Raw genomic sequence first — 15,793 nt, 5'->3', positions numbered from 1 at the left:
GTCAAAAATGTCGGTATTTTCAGTTTATGTTTAATTTTAAATGTTCTTTTTAAAAATGGCTAAGCGTAAATTACGATATATATCTATAGAATTAGACTGCGTTTCTATTTTGTTAATACCTTTAGGGCCGGTTTCTCGAGTCCCTGTCAAAGTCCCTGACTCTGTTCGAAAAATTTAGAGACCAGATAAACTGTTCGTAAAAGCAAATCGGTTTTCTCGAATGCTTTAATTTATCTGAACGAGAAACAATTACAGAGCTCTGTTAACGCACAGAATTCTGCTGTAAAGCGCAAAAAATGGCGTGCTTCGATTATTTCATCAGCTGTTTGGGTATATTTCAAGGGAAAAGTCAGCTGTGATTTCGTTTCTTCTTCTAGTTGGCTTTGGGAAATCAGCTGTCATTCTATCGAGCCGAAAACGCTTAACAGGGACTCCGAGTCCCTGTCAAAGTTAGCTCTCACATTGATGCTCGAGAAAGCCCTTAATAGTTTATCGGCAAGACAACTTTTAAATTAAAATATGTCTCTGCACGAAATAAGCTGCGAGCCACTGTAAATAAAATGAATTATTACTCGGTGGCTGGGCCAAACTAGCAGGATTATTTTACCTGTCCGTATGACAGTGCTCACACGATCAGGGCAGCCCGCTTTACCCTGCATTAAATAAGCTGTGCTACAAAATTTCCGACAGCTAAAAAGGTGCCAAGGGTCTTTTACATAACCCACGTGCACAGTGTGTTCGTCATAAAGAACAAACATGCTAATACATGGTACACCCGATCTTCATGATCATGTTGCCATTAGGGTGGATTTTTTTTGTATAAAATTTCTAAGGCCATGCTCTCACCGCTTCATATATAGCTTTTTTGTATCCTTAATCCATAAAAGAAAGAAAATGTAAAAAATAATTAGTTTTAGTCGGTGCGCAACGGCTTTAAAGTTTATTACGCATTTTTCAGAATCATCTAGATGCCGTAGACTTGATTTTATATTTTGACAGTATTTTAAAAAGTATCTTAATCACTTTCCCGATAAAATTCGAGTCCCTTTGAGACAATTACAACTTAAAAATATCAATAATAACGAATAACACTGTGCAGCATTTTTAGTGCTTTTTAAATTTACCTCGATGGATGCTATATTTTTGGATTCGTTACGAATTCCCAAGTTAAACTGCGTTTTCCAAAAAGTTCCCCGACGCAAGGATTCTTAACAAAAGGACCTCAAAGTTCGAAAAATGCTGAAATTGGCCAACTTTGCGGAGCTCTCAGAGGCAAATGGATGCATGGTTTGATTCGATGTTAAAGTTTTTTAAAATATACACCCTTTATCTTTTAAACCCCATACTTAAAAAATTTTTAAGATTTTTTTTAAGGCAGAAACAAATTTTAGAAAACATAGTCAAAAAACATAAAAGTATACAGCTGCGGTCAAAATGGTAGTAGTGTTGCCGCCCTGTGTATTTAAAAGTTTGTTGTTGTAATTGATCTTTTCCTGGTAATATTGTATTGATTATAATTTTACTATTAGACTAATTGGATAAGAAAAAATTACAACATCAAACTTTTAAAAACACAAGGCGGCAACACTGCTACTATTTTGACCGCAGCTGTATGTTTTTCAGTTTTTTAACTATGTTTTTTAAAATTTATTTCTGCCTTAAAAAAAATCCTAAAATTATTTTATGTATGGGGTTTGTAAGATAAAGGGTGTATCTTTTAAAAAACTTTAACTTCGAACCAAGCCATGCATCCAGATGCCTCTGAGAGCTCCGGAAAGTTGGTCAATTTCAGCATTTTTCGAACTTTGAGGTCCTTTTGCTAAGAATCCTTGCGTCGGGGAACTCTTTGGAAAACGCTGTTTAACTTGGGAATTCGTAACGAATCCAAAAATATAGCATTCATAAAGGTTAATTTTTGATGCTGCATAGTGTAATCAATGACTTTTAGAGTACAACTTATAACTATTACGGTCTCTGAAAAATAATAATCAATATCGTTGTATCCTAAGCCAGCATTTTTTTGACGATAATTTTTATTGGCGAATGCAAAAGTGATAGTTAATCTTCAAAATTGTAAAATAGAATATTTATTTTATTGTGAGTCAAAAAAAAAAAAAAAATGGTGCGTCGGGGATCAAACTTGGTCCTTTTTGTTCGGAGACAGAAACTCTACAGGCTAGGCTACGTCCAACTGTTAATATTCATGAAATAAATTTCTACTTGACTCTTTTATTCGAGCGAAATAAAAAAGGTAACCTGTTAAAATCTGACAAAAAATGGAATGGGGTAAATTCCTAGTTTCCAATTCCAATTCAATTCCATTGCGCACCGCCTAAACGATGAAATAAAAATGTTTCTGTTTTCGCATAAATTTATTGGACACAGAAACCTACCATTTAAGATGCTGAGCTCAGGTGACCTTAAAAAAAGTCCACCCTAATGGTCATATAGTAATAATGTGAGCATAGGGTTTTGTTCTGCCGGCACGCTGCTCGCACACGTATAACGTAGAACAGCGGTCTGCACACACACATCGAATATAAAACAAAATGTCAATGTATGTGTGTGCCGACCGCTGTCATAGAGTAAGAATATACCCTTCAGTTCCAGAAAGCAGTTTTCACTCGTGAATCACCGGGTGAATCACTCGTGACAGGTCATTTGGCAATCGTGATTTTCCATAGAGACTTTTGTTCGAGAGTTCCTACCCCGTACCATAGTGATAGCTTCAATGACATTTTTTCGAAGTCACTCGTGATATCACCAGTGCCTTATACGAATTGGTCATATGAGACGTCACCACCCTGTGACATGTAACGCATGATTTCACGAGTGACTTTTTCCAAAATGTCATCAGCAATTTTATTTATTTCATTGTATTCATTTACATTTCATATCGGGTCTTCGGACGCTCCAGAAAAAATTTAAAAAACAATTATTACCATTTGTATTTAATATTCAAATAATTGCTTAAACCAATTTTAATTGTTTTATTTGTTTATAGTTCTTGAAAAACAAACCTTTGTGTTTTTTTTGTGCCAAGTAAGTATAAAGCGGTGATAAGTGGAAATAATATATAAATAAACAAGAAAGGAAGCTACCTTCGGCCAGCCGAAGCTTATATACCCTTGTAGATAAAAGAATACTCACTCGGTGCAGTTCCAGGGATTCCAGATTCAGCGTTTCGATTTATTTCAATTTTGTTTTTAAGTAGTCAAGAATCAAAACGCCTACTTCCCACAAAGTTACAATGAATTTTCTTATATTTGTTTGGGAGCCTTAAGATATAGTGGTCCGATCCGGCTGGCTCCGACATATGTACTACCTGCAATAGAAAGAAGGCTTTCGGGAAAGTTTCATCGCGATAGCTTTAAAACTGAGAGACTAGTTCGCATAGAAACGGACAGACGGACAGACGGACAGACGGACAGACGGACATGGCTAGATAGACTCGGCTATTGGTGCTGATCAAGAATATATATACTTTATGTGGTCGGAAACGTCTCCTTCACTGCGTTGCAAACATCTGACTGAAATTATAATACCCTCTACAAGGGTATAAAAATAATAATTCTTAACGAGGTAAAATAGCCATAACCAAATAAAAGTGTATTTAATTTTTTAACCAAACAAAAATAATTTGGTGTGTGTTTAATAAACAGAGTGCTTTTAAAATAATTCTTATTCGGCCACTCCATCGCGTTGTTTAAGGTTTTACCTATTAGAGCCCTGCATGAATCAACAGTATGTTTCGTTCACAGTATTACCGTAGTAGGCTAGGATACTGTTACTACTGTGCTTCCCAGTTTCGAGATATGAATCATCCGAAACCTATGTTTCAAATGATTCGGATCATATGAACACACAACAAAAATTTTTGCCAACAGTGTGGATTCGAGACTATGTTTCAAACGTTTCGAGATGTTTCGAAACATCAAAGTAGGCAAATGGGCTACTGTGTATAATATTGTAGAGCAATTCAGTTTGTCTGTGCTGGGGCTAAAAATGGAGAATATTGATCCTGCAGATGTTGTAAGTTAAAATTCTAAGTAGCATCAGAAATCGCGCAGCTCTGAATTGGTGTTGCAATCTTATGTGCATCAATATAAATTTACGCCACCTCACCGCTGCGCGATTTCTGTGGCTCCCCAGACTATATATCTATCATGTAGAAATATACCTAATCCTTTTTTTTTAAATATTAGTTACCCAATTCTGTGCAAATAAAGCTTAGTTCCGGGGAGTATCAAATTAGCGAAAAACGAGGAAGAAGCAAAGTTTGGTCTGTGTTCGGCAAAGTTGTCGACAAGCAAAACAGAGATGTTCCAGGTTTCGTCGCTTGTAGAACGTGTCCCAGCGTGATGAAGTTCTTTGGGAACACATCAAACCTTGTGAGGCACAAGTGCTATAAGGAGAAATCTTCGCCGTCATCTAGTGCTTTGGGAGAAACCGTATTAGACGCTAGCACCAAAGCTGAAATTACTTTAGCTTTAACAAAATGGTCGGTTAAAAATTGTCGACCCTTCCAAATAGTTGCAGATGAAGGCCTCTTGGATCTTGCAGATGTTTTAGTTCGAATTGGTGCTCGGCTTGGGTCCTCAGTCGACATTAAAAAAAGCCTACCCCATCCAACCACGATTTCTCGCAACATAAGGGAATTATATCAGAAAGAGGTATCTCAAGTTAAGCAGGAACTGGCCCAAGTAAGATCGTTTGGTTTCTCTATAACCTCAGACGTATGGACTGATATGTTTCTAAAACGTTCATATCTAAGCGTTACAATTCATTATATTCTTGAGGATAAGCTATTTAACCGACTGCTTACGATGACTTCAATGAACGGCGAGTCTTGCACAGGTACTATTAAGATGTCAAATTTTTTCTAACCGTTATTAATATGCAATATATTTCAGGCGCAAAAATAAGAAGTAAGGTAGAAGACTGCCTTAATGAATTTAGTCTTGACATGCGTAAGGCAGTGGTTGTCACAGACCGTGGATCGAACATGATCTCAGCCTTCAAAAACTATGATCACATTAACTGTGTGAACCACCTTTTAAATAACGTTATTGAAAAAACGTTCAAGGATATTCCAGAACTTGAACTAATGTTATCGACATCCAGCAAAATTGTAAAGTATTTTAAAAAATCCGGCGAAAATATTAATCTAAATTCCAGTTTAAAAAGTATTTGCCCAACTCGTTGGAATACTATTTATTACACACTTAAATCAATTGAATCCAACTTCAACGATATAACTGCTATACTTTTAAGAAAAAATGAACTAAGCAGAATGAGAGATCTTAACTCGCGAGACCTTAGTTCCGTTACGGAAGTATTGGGCCACTTCGAAAATTCTTCCAAAACTTTAGAAGGAGAAAAATATCCTACATTACACTTGGTCATACCACATATTGGAAAACTAAACAAAATTTGTTGTGACAATTCGATTAATACACTAGTAGCAAAAAAACTAAAAGAATCTTTGGAAAACGGTATAAAAAATGTTGTACTAAAACACATTTCAAAATTTCATAATCTCGCTCATTTCCTGTTTCCGCCAACCAACCAATTGCTGCAATTCACTCAAGAAGAAAAAATGGAGACTATAGCTCTATGTAAGGAATTGATGACGGCAACCAATGAAAATATGGATGAGGAAAATTTAAATGAAATTGGAGATGAACATATCTTTTCCGATTATACAACTAAATCGGCCTGTGGTGACATCCAAGAAAAGTCAGAAAAAGAAGTTCAGCGCTACCTAAACTTACAGGTGAAATACTCTGATGACTTTGATGTCCTAGCTTGGTGGAAAAACAATGAGAACTATGTCCCATCTTTGTACAAGTTATCAAGAAAAATTTTTTCCATACCTTCAAGTAGCGCTGCTTCAGAGAGAGTATTTTCAAGGGCCAGAAACTTGCTCTCAGAAAAAAGAAGTGCTATAGGATCCAACCCAACCTTAGTTGATGAAATAATGTTTTTAAATAGCAACTACAAATTTAATTAACAATTGTTCACATGAACATATTCACTATGAAGTAATCTAAGTCCCCCAGAAAACAATTTTTTTTACTTGTGTCATTGCTTGTATATTAAATTTACGATATTTTCAAATTGGAGTAGACTTTTGGTTAAATAACTTAAAAAATCATTTTTTTATTCACAGTAGGCGTTTCGCCTACGTAGTGTTTCGAATTATCTCGAATTGTTCGAAACATTGAAACGTATGAAACATACTGCCAAATTGTTTCGAGATATTTCGTCTATAATGTTTCGAAACATTGAAACTTTGAAGCTTCGAATCATACGAATCACCGAAACATATGAAACGTACTGTGACAGAATGATCCTAACACTGTTGATTCATGCAGGGCTCTATTACCTATGCACAGTGTTTGTACATACAGTGCTCTAAAATCATACAAAAACAAGAAAGGAAGCTAGCTTCGGCCAGCCGAAACTTATATACCCTTGCAGATAATTCCTATTAATTTACAAATCGCAAAAATGTTAAATTTCCTATTATTTCTCATTAATTTTGCGTTCGTTTCAATGGCAGCTATATGATATAGTAGTTCGATTTTGATAAAATTAAAATTGAAATTCGAAAATATTTGAAAAGAGTTATATCCTAGAGTAGAAGAGAATACAATTAAAACCAACGAAGCAATAATTTATTTCCTATTATATTCCCATTTATTTTCCGATCGTTCCTATGGCAGCTATATGATATAGTCGTCCAATTTTGAAAAAATTTTATTCGAAATTCAGAATTAGATAAAAAATGACATTTTCAAAAGTAGGATGTTATAGGTTCAAAAACACCCAAGATATAATTTTTTTACATTTTTTTTCCCGATTGTTCCTATGAGAGCTATATGATATAGTTGTCCGATCCGGCTCGTTCCGACTTATATACTACCTGCAATAGAAAGAAGACTTTTGGGAAAGTTTTATCCCGATAACTTGAAAACTGAGGGACTAGTTTGCGTAGAAACGGACGGACAGACGGACGGACAGACGGACATGGCTATATCGACTCGTCTAGTGATGCTGATCACGAATATATATACTGGGGTCGGAAACGTCTCCTTCACTGCGTTGCAAACTTCTGACTGAAATCATAATACCCTCTGCAAGGGTATAAAAAGTGAAACACAATTTTTTGGCTCCTTTTTTAATTTTTAGTGTTATAACTTTTTAATGAATGGTCCGATTTGAAAAATGTCTTCTACATTTCGATAGGTATAAATATACACAACAAAATTGCATTTATACTTCTCGGAAATCTTTAAAGATGTGAGCGCAGGACACATTTTAAAATCGTTAGTGGGCGATTGTGGGCGTTAGAGGGGGCGTGGCGCTCGGCTGAAATAAACTTGCGCTGCGTAGGAATATGTGTGGAAAATCTCAACCTTCTAGCTTTTGTAGTTTCCGAGATCTCAGCGTTCATACAGACGGACAGACGGACAGACAGACGGACAGACATAGATCGACTCGGCTAGTGACCTTGATCAAGAATATGTATACTTTTTGGGGTCGGAAACGCTTCCTTCTAGCTGTTACATACTTTTGCACGAATACAATATAGGGGAGAGTGGGGGAATTTCGTCAGCATTTTTTCAAAGCTATTTTTCGTCCATCTTGAGACACGTTATCATATTTCTATTTTTATTGTTGAATGCGGTTAGCACCAAGCTTTAAAATGTGACATTCCCCTATTTTTTGAATTACCATGGTGATTTATAAAAAATTAAAAAGTAAAACCAATATACTGGGGCAATCTCGCCACACAGGGGGGTAAAATCACCACACCACCGGGGCAATTTCGTCACCTGAAAAATGTAGGGAGTTTAACGCCTGTAAATATGCTACACTGATCAAGCGTACCATTTTTGTTGACGTCCTATATTTGTTGCTGCTGCTGGTAGTCTGTTCGTTAGCCAGCTCGTCAAATATAAAAATATGTATTTAAAATAGGTGCGAATTTACCCTTAGCGTGGGGTGGCGAAATTTCCCCAGACAGTACTTTTTTAGAAATAATTATTTTTCTTCCGAAACTAGGCGCGAAGTTAAAAATCACTGACGCAGAAATGCACATTATAGCACTGTGTATTATATAAAAAATCGTGTATCTTATTCCTTTTGGCTCATTACACGTGAAACGTGACAGGCCAATTTGGGTCAAATCTCAGAATCAATCGAAACTTTTTTTTTCGATAGAGGATTGAAATATAAGGATCGGTTTTTATTTTTTTTTTTTTAACTCTTACCGTTTATTTAAAAAAAATAATTTTCTAATTAAGCTCCGATTTTTCAGTTATGCATCGCTTGAGACTCGTTTGAGTTATTTCAATATTTGGTATGCAACTTTGTGGGATATGTTCATGTCTTTCAAAAAAATAATTTAAAAAATTTTTAATTTTAAAATTAAGTATTTTTTAAGAGAATTTAAATTTAAAAAAATTCTGTACGCCGGAATACACGCGGTTTCCGAATAAAAAAATTATCCTCATATTGCTTCATCAATTCTTCACGAAGTGGTAAAATAAAATTTTTGTATTTGCAAGACCTACTAGTAAAGACAACGATTTTAGTTTAGCAACTTTGCATCAAGCAACAACAGCGCAACGTGTAAGAAGAGAACAGCAATACGAACACGGGAGAGCAGCAATAGTGCTTTCCCTTTCTTACACGTTGCGCTGTTGTTGCAAGATGCAAAGTTGCTAAACTAAAATCGTTGTCTTTACTAGTAGGTCTTGCAAATACAAAAATTTTATTTTACCACTTCGTGAAGAATTGATGAAGCAATATGAGGATAATTTTTTTATTCGGAAACCGCGTGTATTCCGGCGTACAGAATTTTTTTAAATTTAAATTCTCTTAAAAAATACTTAATTTTAAAATTAAAAATTTTTTAAATTATTTTTCTGAAAGACATGAACATATCCCACAAAGTTGCATACTAAATATTGAAATAACTCAAACGAGTCTCAAGTGATGCATAACTGAAAAATCGGAGCTTAATTAGAAAACTATTTTTTTAAAATAAACGGTAAGAGTTAAAAAAAAAAAAAATAAAAACCGATCCTTATATTTCAATCCTCTATCGAAAAAAAAAGTTTCGATTGATTCTGAGATTTGACCCAAATTGGCCTGTCACGTTTCACGTGGAATGAGCCTTTTGAGTTGTGGCATACAGAAAAAATTTCGTCGAGAACTAAATGTAGCTTTTGAACTGTTAAAACACATTTAATATTATAGCTTAATTATCTTGGCCTTCTGTGCAAAACAAATGCATTGGTTGTGTCTGGCCGTCTTGAAGGACTAAAACAAAAAAAATTTTATATTTTTACGACTTATGGATTCCGAGATATTGCAGGTGACGAAATTGCCCCTGTGACGAAATTCCCCCACTCTCCCCTACCCTTTAACTCTACGTGTGACGGGTATAACAAAACCCACAGAATACTTTGATAAGAAAATATAGAATTGTAGATATATAGAATTAGATTGTAGAATTATAGTGTAATAGAATTGTAAGGATAAAATTTGGTCAGAAGAAAATTCCACCCAGAACGGATTGACCTAAAAATCTAGAAAAATTGAATTAATTCGGAAATAATTAGGCGCAGAGTTTGCCAGAAAGATGAAAACAAAAAACGACCCCAAAGTGCCCCAAAAAACGATTTGTTTGTTTTTAAATTTTTTCTTTTGCCATTTCTGTGTTATAAATGTTATTAAAATGGTTTAAAAATGTGATGTTCATAATCTTATGGCATACCCGCAAATAATTGAATTTAAATTTTTTGGAGATTCAGCATCCTTAACTAAGTCTCCAATATTTTCAAATTTGGCTAACCTGATGTGACGTCACGGCCTCCCCATATGTTTGTATGTATGTTCTGCTGGCGCATGTATGTATGTATGTATCAGAGTTGTGACTAGTTAACTACTTTTGTAATGCAGTAGTCATTTCATTAGAAATAAAAAAAGGAATGCTAATGAAAACACTTTTCATTGGCATTGAAAAAAGTAATGCTACTGAAAACAACTTTCATTAGATTTTCAAAAAAGTAATGCTACTGAAAAGTATTTCATTAGCATTGGAAGCTTTCAATGCTACTGAAAACACATTTCATTGGCATTGGAAGCTTTCAATGCTACTGAAAATATATTTCATTAAAGTCCCCAAAAACAATGCTACTTAAAAATATAATTGCAAAAAGTAATGATAGTTAAAAAATTTTAATTACCATTGTTTTTGGAAAAACCTACTTTGTTGTCCATTAAAGCTATCACTTTTCAAGAAAAAGATCTCAAGAAAACGCTAGTTCGTATCCCTAGCCTATCATTAGTTGCTTTTTTGAGATTGACTAACTAAGAATGTTAATCAATAGAACCGCGAGTTCTTGAGAACAGGAGGAACATTTGCTCCCCAGGTCAGGATGACCCCACCTAGGATGAAAAATAGTTGAAGCGCGAATTCTTCAGAAGGGGAGGACTCTTTGGTCCTTGGCGCAGAAAACGCATCTCGACTCGCTGACACCGCGAATTCTTCAGAAGAGGAGAACCCTTTGCTCTTTAGATCGTCACTTTTATAACTGCTTTAAATATCAAATTACGAGAAACGTTAGAACATGTTATTTAATTTTAAAATATTTTATTAGCTCTTTATTTGTGAAAATTTAACAATTTTATAACGGGGACAATACTACATTGTCTCAGGATACGGTTTGATGACGTCGTCTTATCCAGAAATCGCCAGGGTGTAGACGCTTTAGCCTTTTTCTGGTAGATGGATTTGCCAAGGATGCAGCAAATTGGTTGGTGTGTGCCAGTAGCGTCTCGAGTGCATGTTGATTGGCTTTCTTACTGAGGGGATGTATAGGTCGCTGGTTAGGACCACTTCTCTGAGAAACAACGGTGAATTTTTAAAAAATGTTGTTTGCTTTTAAAATTACTAATTTTTCAAAATGACCATCTAATAAATTTTGTCTCTTCTTGCCATTGACCATTCCTGCATAGCTGAAGAGGCGCTCTACTGGGGCAGAGGAAGGCAACGGGGTATTGTATTTCATAAAAGTGGCTCTAATATTACATCTGTTGAAGAAATAAAAATTATAAATCTGTGCAAATTTATAAATAGTATACAATAGACATCTGCATGAATAACAAAAAATACATATTCGAATTGACAATGTTCGAAATGAGTTGAATGAGTTGGAATGTGTAGGGAAACTGGCTTGAATAAATAAGTGTACTGACGTAAAATTCAGTCGAACCAGAAATGGTGATGGAAAACGAATCGAGTAAATGAGTACACGAACAACTCAGACGAATTTATTCGAATCCATTCGAGTTCTTACATGACGTCATAAGGGCAAAATGGAAAATTAAATTTGTTTTGAAATACATACATAAATATTTGGCTTTATGTCTTTTTTTTAAAATTACAAATCTACCTTTAGTTTTAGCTCGCCACTGAATCCAACCATGCCATTTTTATATTTAAATCCTAAGAATTCGCGGACCAAGGAGGAGAAGTATAAAATAGTGTAGTGAAGAGGCAGAAAGGAATGGTCTTCCTTCTACCGCAAATCCTAAGAATTCGCGGACCAAGGAGGAGAAGTACAAAATAGTGCAGTGAAGAGGCAGAATGGTATGGTCTTCCTTGGACCGCAACTTCTTAAGAATTTATCTAACAAACTCCAGGATGACTATACTAAGAAGTCTCGGTCCAAGGAAGACCATTCCTTTCTTTATCTGTGGCGATAGAGGCGGATCTTTTGGTTCTGAGATATGTTCATAAAACTAATTTTTTCCATATTTTTTTTGAATTCTCGTGGATTTTTGCATGTGTTTTGGGTTTAAACTAAGGGGAGCTTGGTAATTTCGAAAATAAGAAATCACAAAAATACTTTTTTATAGACATACATATATGTATATCAAAACAAATTTAATTTTCTATTTTGCCCTTATGACGTCATATAAGAAAATCGAGTGGATTCGAATAACTCGAATGATTTCAGCCTATTCAAATATGACATTCTGTTTTTCGTTATCACTCGTTTAACTCTAGGCCTTTTCTGTCATACTCTATACGGACCAAGATGCAATCCATTCTAGTCATAGTGTGCTGAGCATTTACTCAACTCTATTCTATTCGAATGGAATCATTTCAAAGCCTGTTTGATTCCAGTCATGCAGATGTATACTATACAAGTATTTATAAAATTAATTACCTTCAGTTACCTCTCCAAAATCAAAAAAGGTAAACTTTTTGGGCTTTGAAGGTATTTTGGTGACATTATCTGAAAACTTGCTTGCATGTTTTAAAAACATGGCTTTTAGTTTTTGATCGGTCCACTCGGGAGCAGACTGACGTATTGCTGGTAAAAATTTCAGTTTTATGGCCGGACAAGAAACTGCGGCAACAAAGGCATCGTGACATTTTGGATCCACCTCAAAAAATCCGGTGAATCGTTGCTGTAGAGCAGCCAACAGTGGTGGAATTCCGTCGCCTAGGTAACTGAACTCTCCGTTTTCAAGCATCTTTTCCCATTTAACTTTGATCGTTAACAGAGTCGGGACAAAATATCCATAGAACATGTTGGTTTCGCCTTGTAGAAAATCAAGTCCTGACGCCAATGGCTCCATTATTTTACTCTTCCATGTAGTCCAGTTCAGTCGGTGTAAGCTCTGACAGAGTCAGCGCCTTGAACAAGTCCTGAATTTTGTGCCTAAAACGCAATAAATGTTTTAGCGCATCATACAGAGTGTACCACCGCGTTTGGCATGGCGTCTTTAAGGAGCATCCTAAGATTGACTGTATTATTTCTGCTGTTTTTGGACGGTTACTCTTATTCCACACAGTTGAACATTTGCAAAAACATTTAATACAAAATTAGTTTTAAAATCAATATGTTAATTTCCTATACCTTTTAAGGAGATTCTTATGGTCCTCATACACTCTGCTGTCTGCCTTTATGATATTGGTAAAATCCGTCGTCGCAAGCAAGTTTAACGTATGGCAACCACACCTATAATGCTTGGGCAGTCTAAAGGTTGAGATCTCCAAATATTGCGGAATGTCATCCGTGGTTTCGTCTCCTATGTTTTCCGAGTCTTCTGAACCGACTTCAAAATTAGATTTAAAAGAAAAATAATTATATGACGAAGTTATATATAAATAATATAAACATACCCTCCAATCCAAAGTCTTTGAACGCCTTGACAAAATTGCTCCCATTGTCGGTGATAGTGCAGACAATTTGGTCGATGTTAGAAAAAATTCTTCATTAAGGGCTTGCGTAGTTTCAGCAACTCTATTGAAGGTGTGACTTCCAAGAAGTCGCCTACACGCCAAAGCAACCGATTGCCTTACAAATTTCTGGTCGATCCAGTGACACGTATACCCGAAGAAGGATTTCTTTTTTGTCGACCATATATCTGCTGTTGTGCAGACGTATCTTACTTGTTTTAAACAGTTAATTAAATAGCTTCTGTGAAAATCAAATTTATCATCAAGTATTTTCGTCAACATTTTTCGGCCCGGAACCTTGACTGGCGTTTCTTCAAAAAGAGCTTCAAATAATTATATGACGAAGTTATATATAAATAATATAAACATACCCTCCAATCCAAAGTCTTTGAACGCCTTGACAAAATTGCTCCCATTGTCGGTGAGTGCAGACAATTTGGTCGTTTGTTAGAAAAAATTCTTCATTAAGGGCTTGCGTAGTTTCAGCAACTCTATTGAAGGTGTGACTTCCAAAAAGTCGCCTACACGCCAAAGCAACCGATTGCCTTACAAATTTCTGGTCGATCCAGTGACACGTATACCCGAAGAAGGATTTCTTTTTTGTCGACCATATATCTGCTGTTGTGCAGACGTATCTTACTTGTTTTAAACAGTTAATTAAATAGCTTCTGTGAAAATCAAATTTATCATCAAGTATTTTCGTCAACATTTTTCGGCCCGGAACCTTGACTGGCATTTCTTCGAAAAGAGCTTCAAAGGATGGGTTCTCCACACACAAAAAAAAAACTTGGTAAAATCAACTGTAATAATTGTCAAACAGGCCCCAACCAGCAAAATTGTCAATTCTACTAAGTAAATAGTCATTTCACAACAACAAAATACACACAATTAGCAAAGACTCAAACCCAAAGCAAAAACAAAATGCACGTAACAATTTTAATAGTTACGTAACTATCTTTGTTGGTCAATTTTACCAATCAAATTTTTTTGTGTGCACAATAGAGAACGGCGAAAACGAATCCACGACTAACTTTAAGACTTTTCCGTCAAACGCTGCCTGCCTAACACCACCTTTTCTTGCCCTTTAAGAAAGTTGCTGTTTTTCTCTTAAATATTCGTCATATTCGGCGGAATGTTTGTCCTTCAGGTGGTTTATGAAGTTAGACGTAACTTTTATAGATCCGCGAAGCTTTCTTGAAGTGGATGGACAAAATTGGCAAGCAGCCAAAACGCCATTACACGCTCTTTGGTGGTTTGTTACAGACACCTGAATTGGATATGAACGATAATAATTAACAATATTTGTATTCGATTAATTCTAAAATAAGATTTCTTCACACAAAAAAAAAACTTAGTAAAATCAACTGTAATAATTGTCAAACAGGCCCCAACCAGCAAAATTGTCAATTCTACTAAGTAAATAGTCATTTCACAACAACAAAATACACACAATTAGCAAAGACACAAACCCAAAGCAAAAACAAAATACACGTAACTATTTTAATAGTTACGTAACCATCTTTGTTGGTCAATTTTACCAAGCAAATTTTTTTGTGTGTTGGTACATACAGACTGTGTAATCTTAAAATATTTTCCAGTTAAGATTAACGGTACTAACCATAGTGCTAGATCTTAATTGAAAAATAAAAAAAAGAGTAAAATCCATCAAGTTTGATGATGAAGAAGACATCGATCCAATGTCCTTAGTTAGGATAAACGACAACTGTGCGTTCTCTAAATCATTACCAGATCCTTTTACGGCGTTTTAAAGAACTTTCACTGTGCAAAAATGCAAGGCACATACACCCAGAAAAAAAATTACCTAAAATGTCAAAAAATGGCCTAGAATTTAGGTAAAATTGGACTAAAACTGGAGCTAAGTCCTTGAATGGCCTAAAATTTAGGATACCATGACCTAAAATGTTAGGCCATTAAAGGCCTAAAATGGGGGTAATTTTTGGCCTAGATTTTAGGTAATTGGCTGCCTAAAAATATGAGAAAACCCCTATCCAAAATTTTAGGCCTTCTTTGGCCTAAAAATATGTACTGAAAAATTTAAAATTTAAAGTAAATACAGAAAAGTTTATAGCTAACTCGAGGTCAATGTCGGGCTTAGTCTTCAAGAAGTCGTCATTATGCCAACACACAAAAAGGAGCGAGGAGGCTTCACAGTTCAGCAGTGAAATCGCTGTCTTATTCAACGATCGAAGTGGGTTACCATGCAAGCCGCGTTATAACTGGTTGGGAATTATAGCGTCGCCAAAACGGTATCAGAGTTCCGTGCAAATTTATTTAGGTAAAGAGTCAAAATCTGCCAAGTGGGCCACCCCTGTTCTTAAGGTCCGATTTTCATCGAACTTTTTTACTTTTCCGGTTCACAACGAAAATATAAGAACTTCATTTGAACGGTTTTGCGAAATTTTGAGTTTTGCCGGAGTTATAGGGGTCAAAACATGCCATTTTTGACACTTTTTCGAAAAAGTTGCACTCAGTCATTAATTCATAACTTCGGAACGGTAAGAG

The 15,793-nt window shown here is 35.5% G+C and overlaps 1 long non-coding RNA gene across 2 annotated transcripts in view; it reads right to left on the bottom strand.

Annotated features, from left to right (window-relative positions):
• Window positions 1-10,681: 10,681 nt before the first annotated feature.
• LOC138913440 (uncharacterized) overlaps window positions 10,682-15,793 on the bottom strand; it is a 60,533-nt gene continuing 55,421 nt past the window's right edge. Inside the window, exons 2-6 of one of the 2 annotated variants that reach the window (XR_011419182.1) lie at window positions 13,642-13,938; window positions 13,214-13,581; window positions 12,948-13,146; window positions 12,252-12,868; window positions 10,682-11,109 (exon numbers count right to left, since the gene is read on the bottom strand). This is a non-coding gene — a long non-coding RNA (uncharacterized lncRNA). The remainder of the gene's footprint in view (window positions 11,110-12,251; window positions 12,869-12,947; window positions 13,147-13,213; window positions 13,582-13,641; window positions 13,939-15,793) is intronic. The other variant, XR_011419183.1, reaches the window with a different exon arrangement.

This window comes from Drosophila takahashii, chromosome 3R, assembly GCF_030179915.1.
Source record: "Drosophila takahashii strain IR98-3 E-12201 chromosome 3R, DtakHiC1v2, whole genome shotgun sequence".
Taxonomy (NCBI): Eukaryota; Metazoa; Arthropoda; class Insecta; order Diptera; family Drosophilidae; genus Drosophila; species Drosophila takahashii.
Note: the sequence above shows the minus strand (reverse complement) of the source record. Positions and strands in the feature narration are given on the sequence as shown.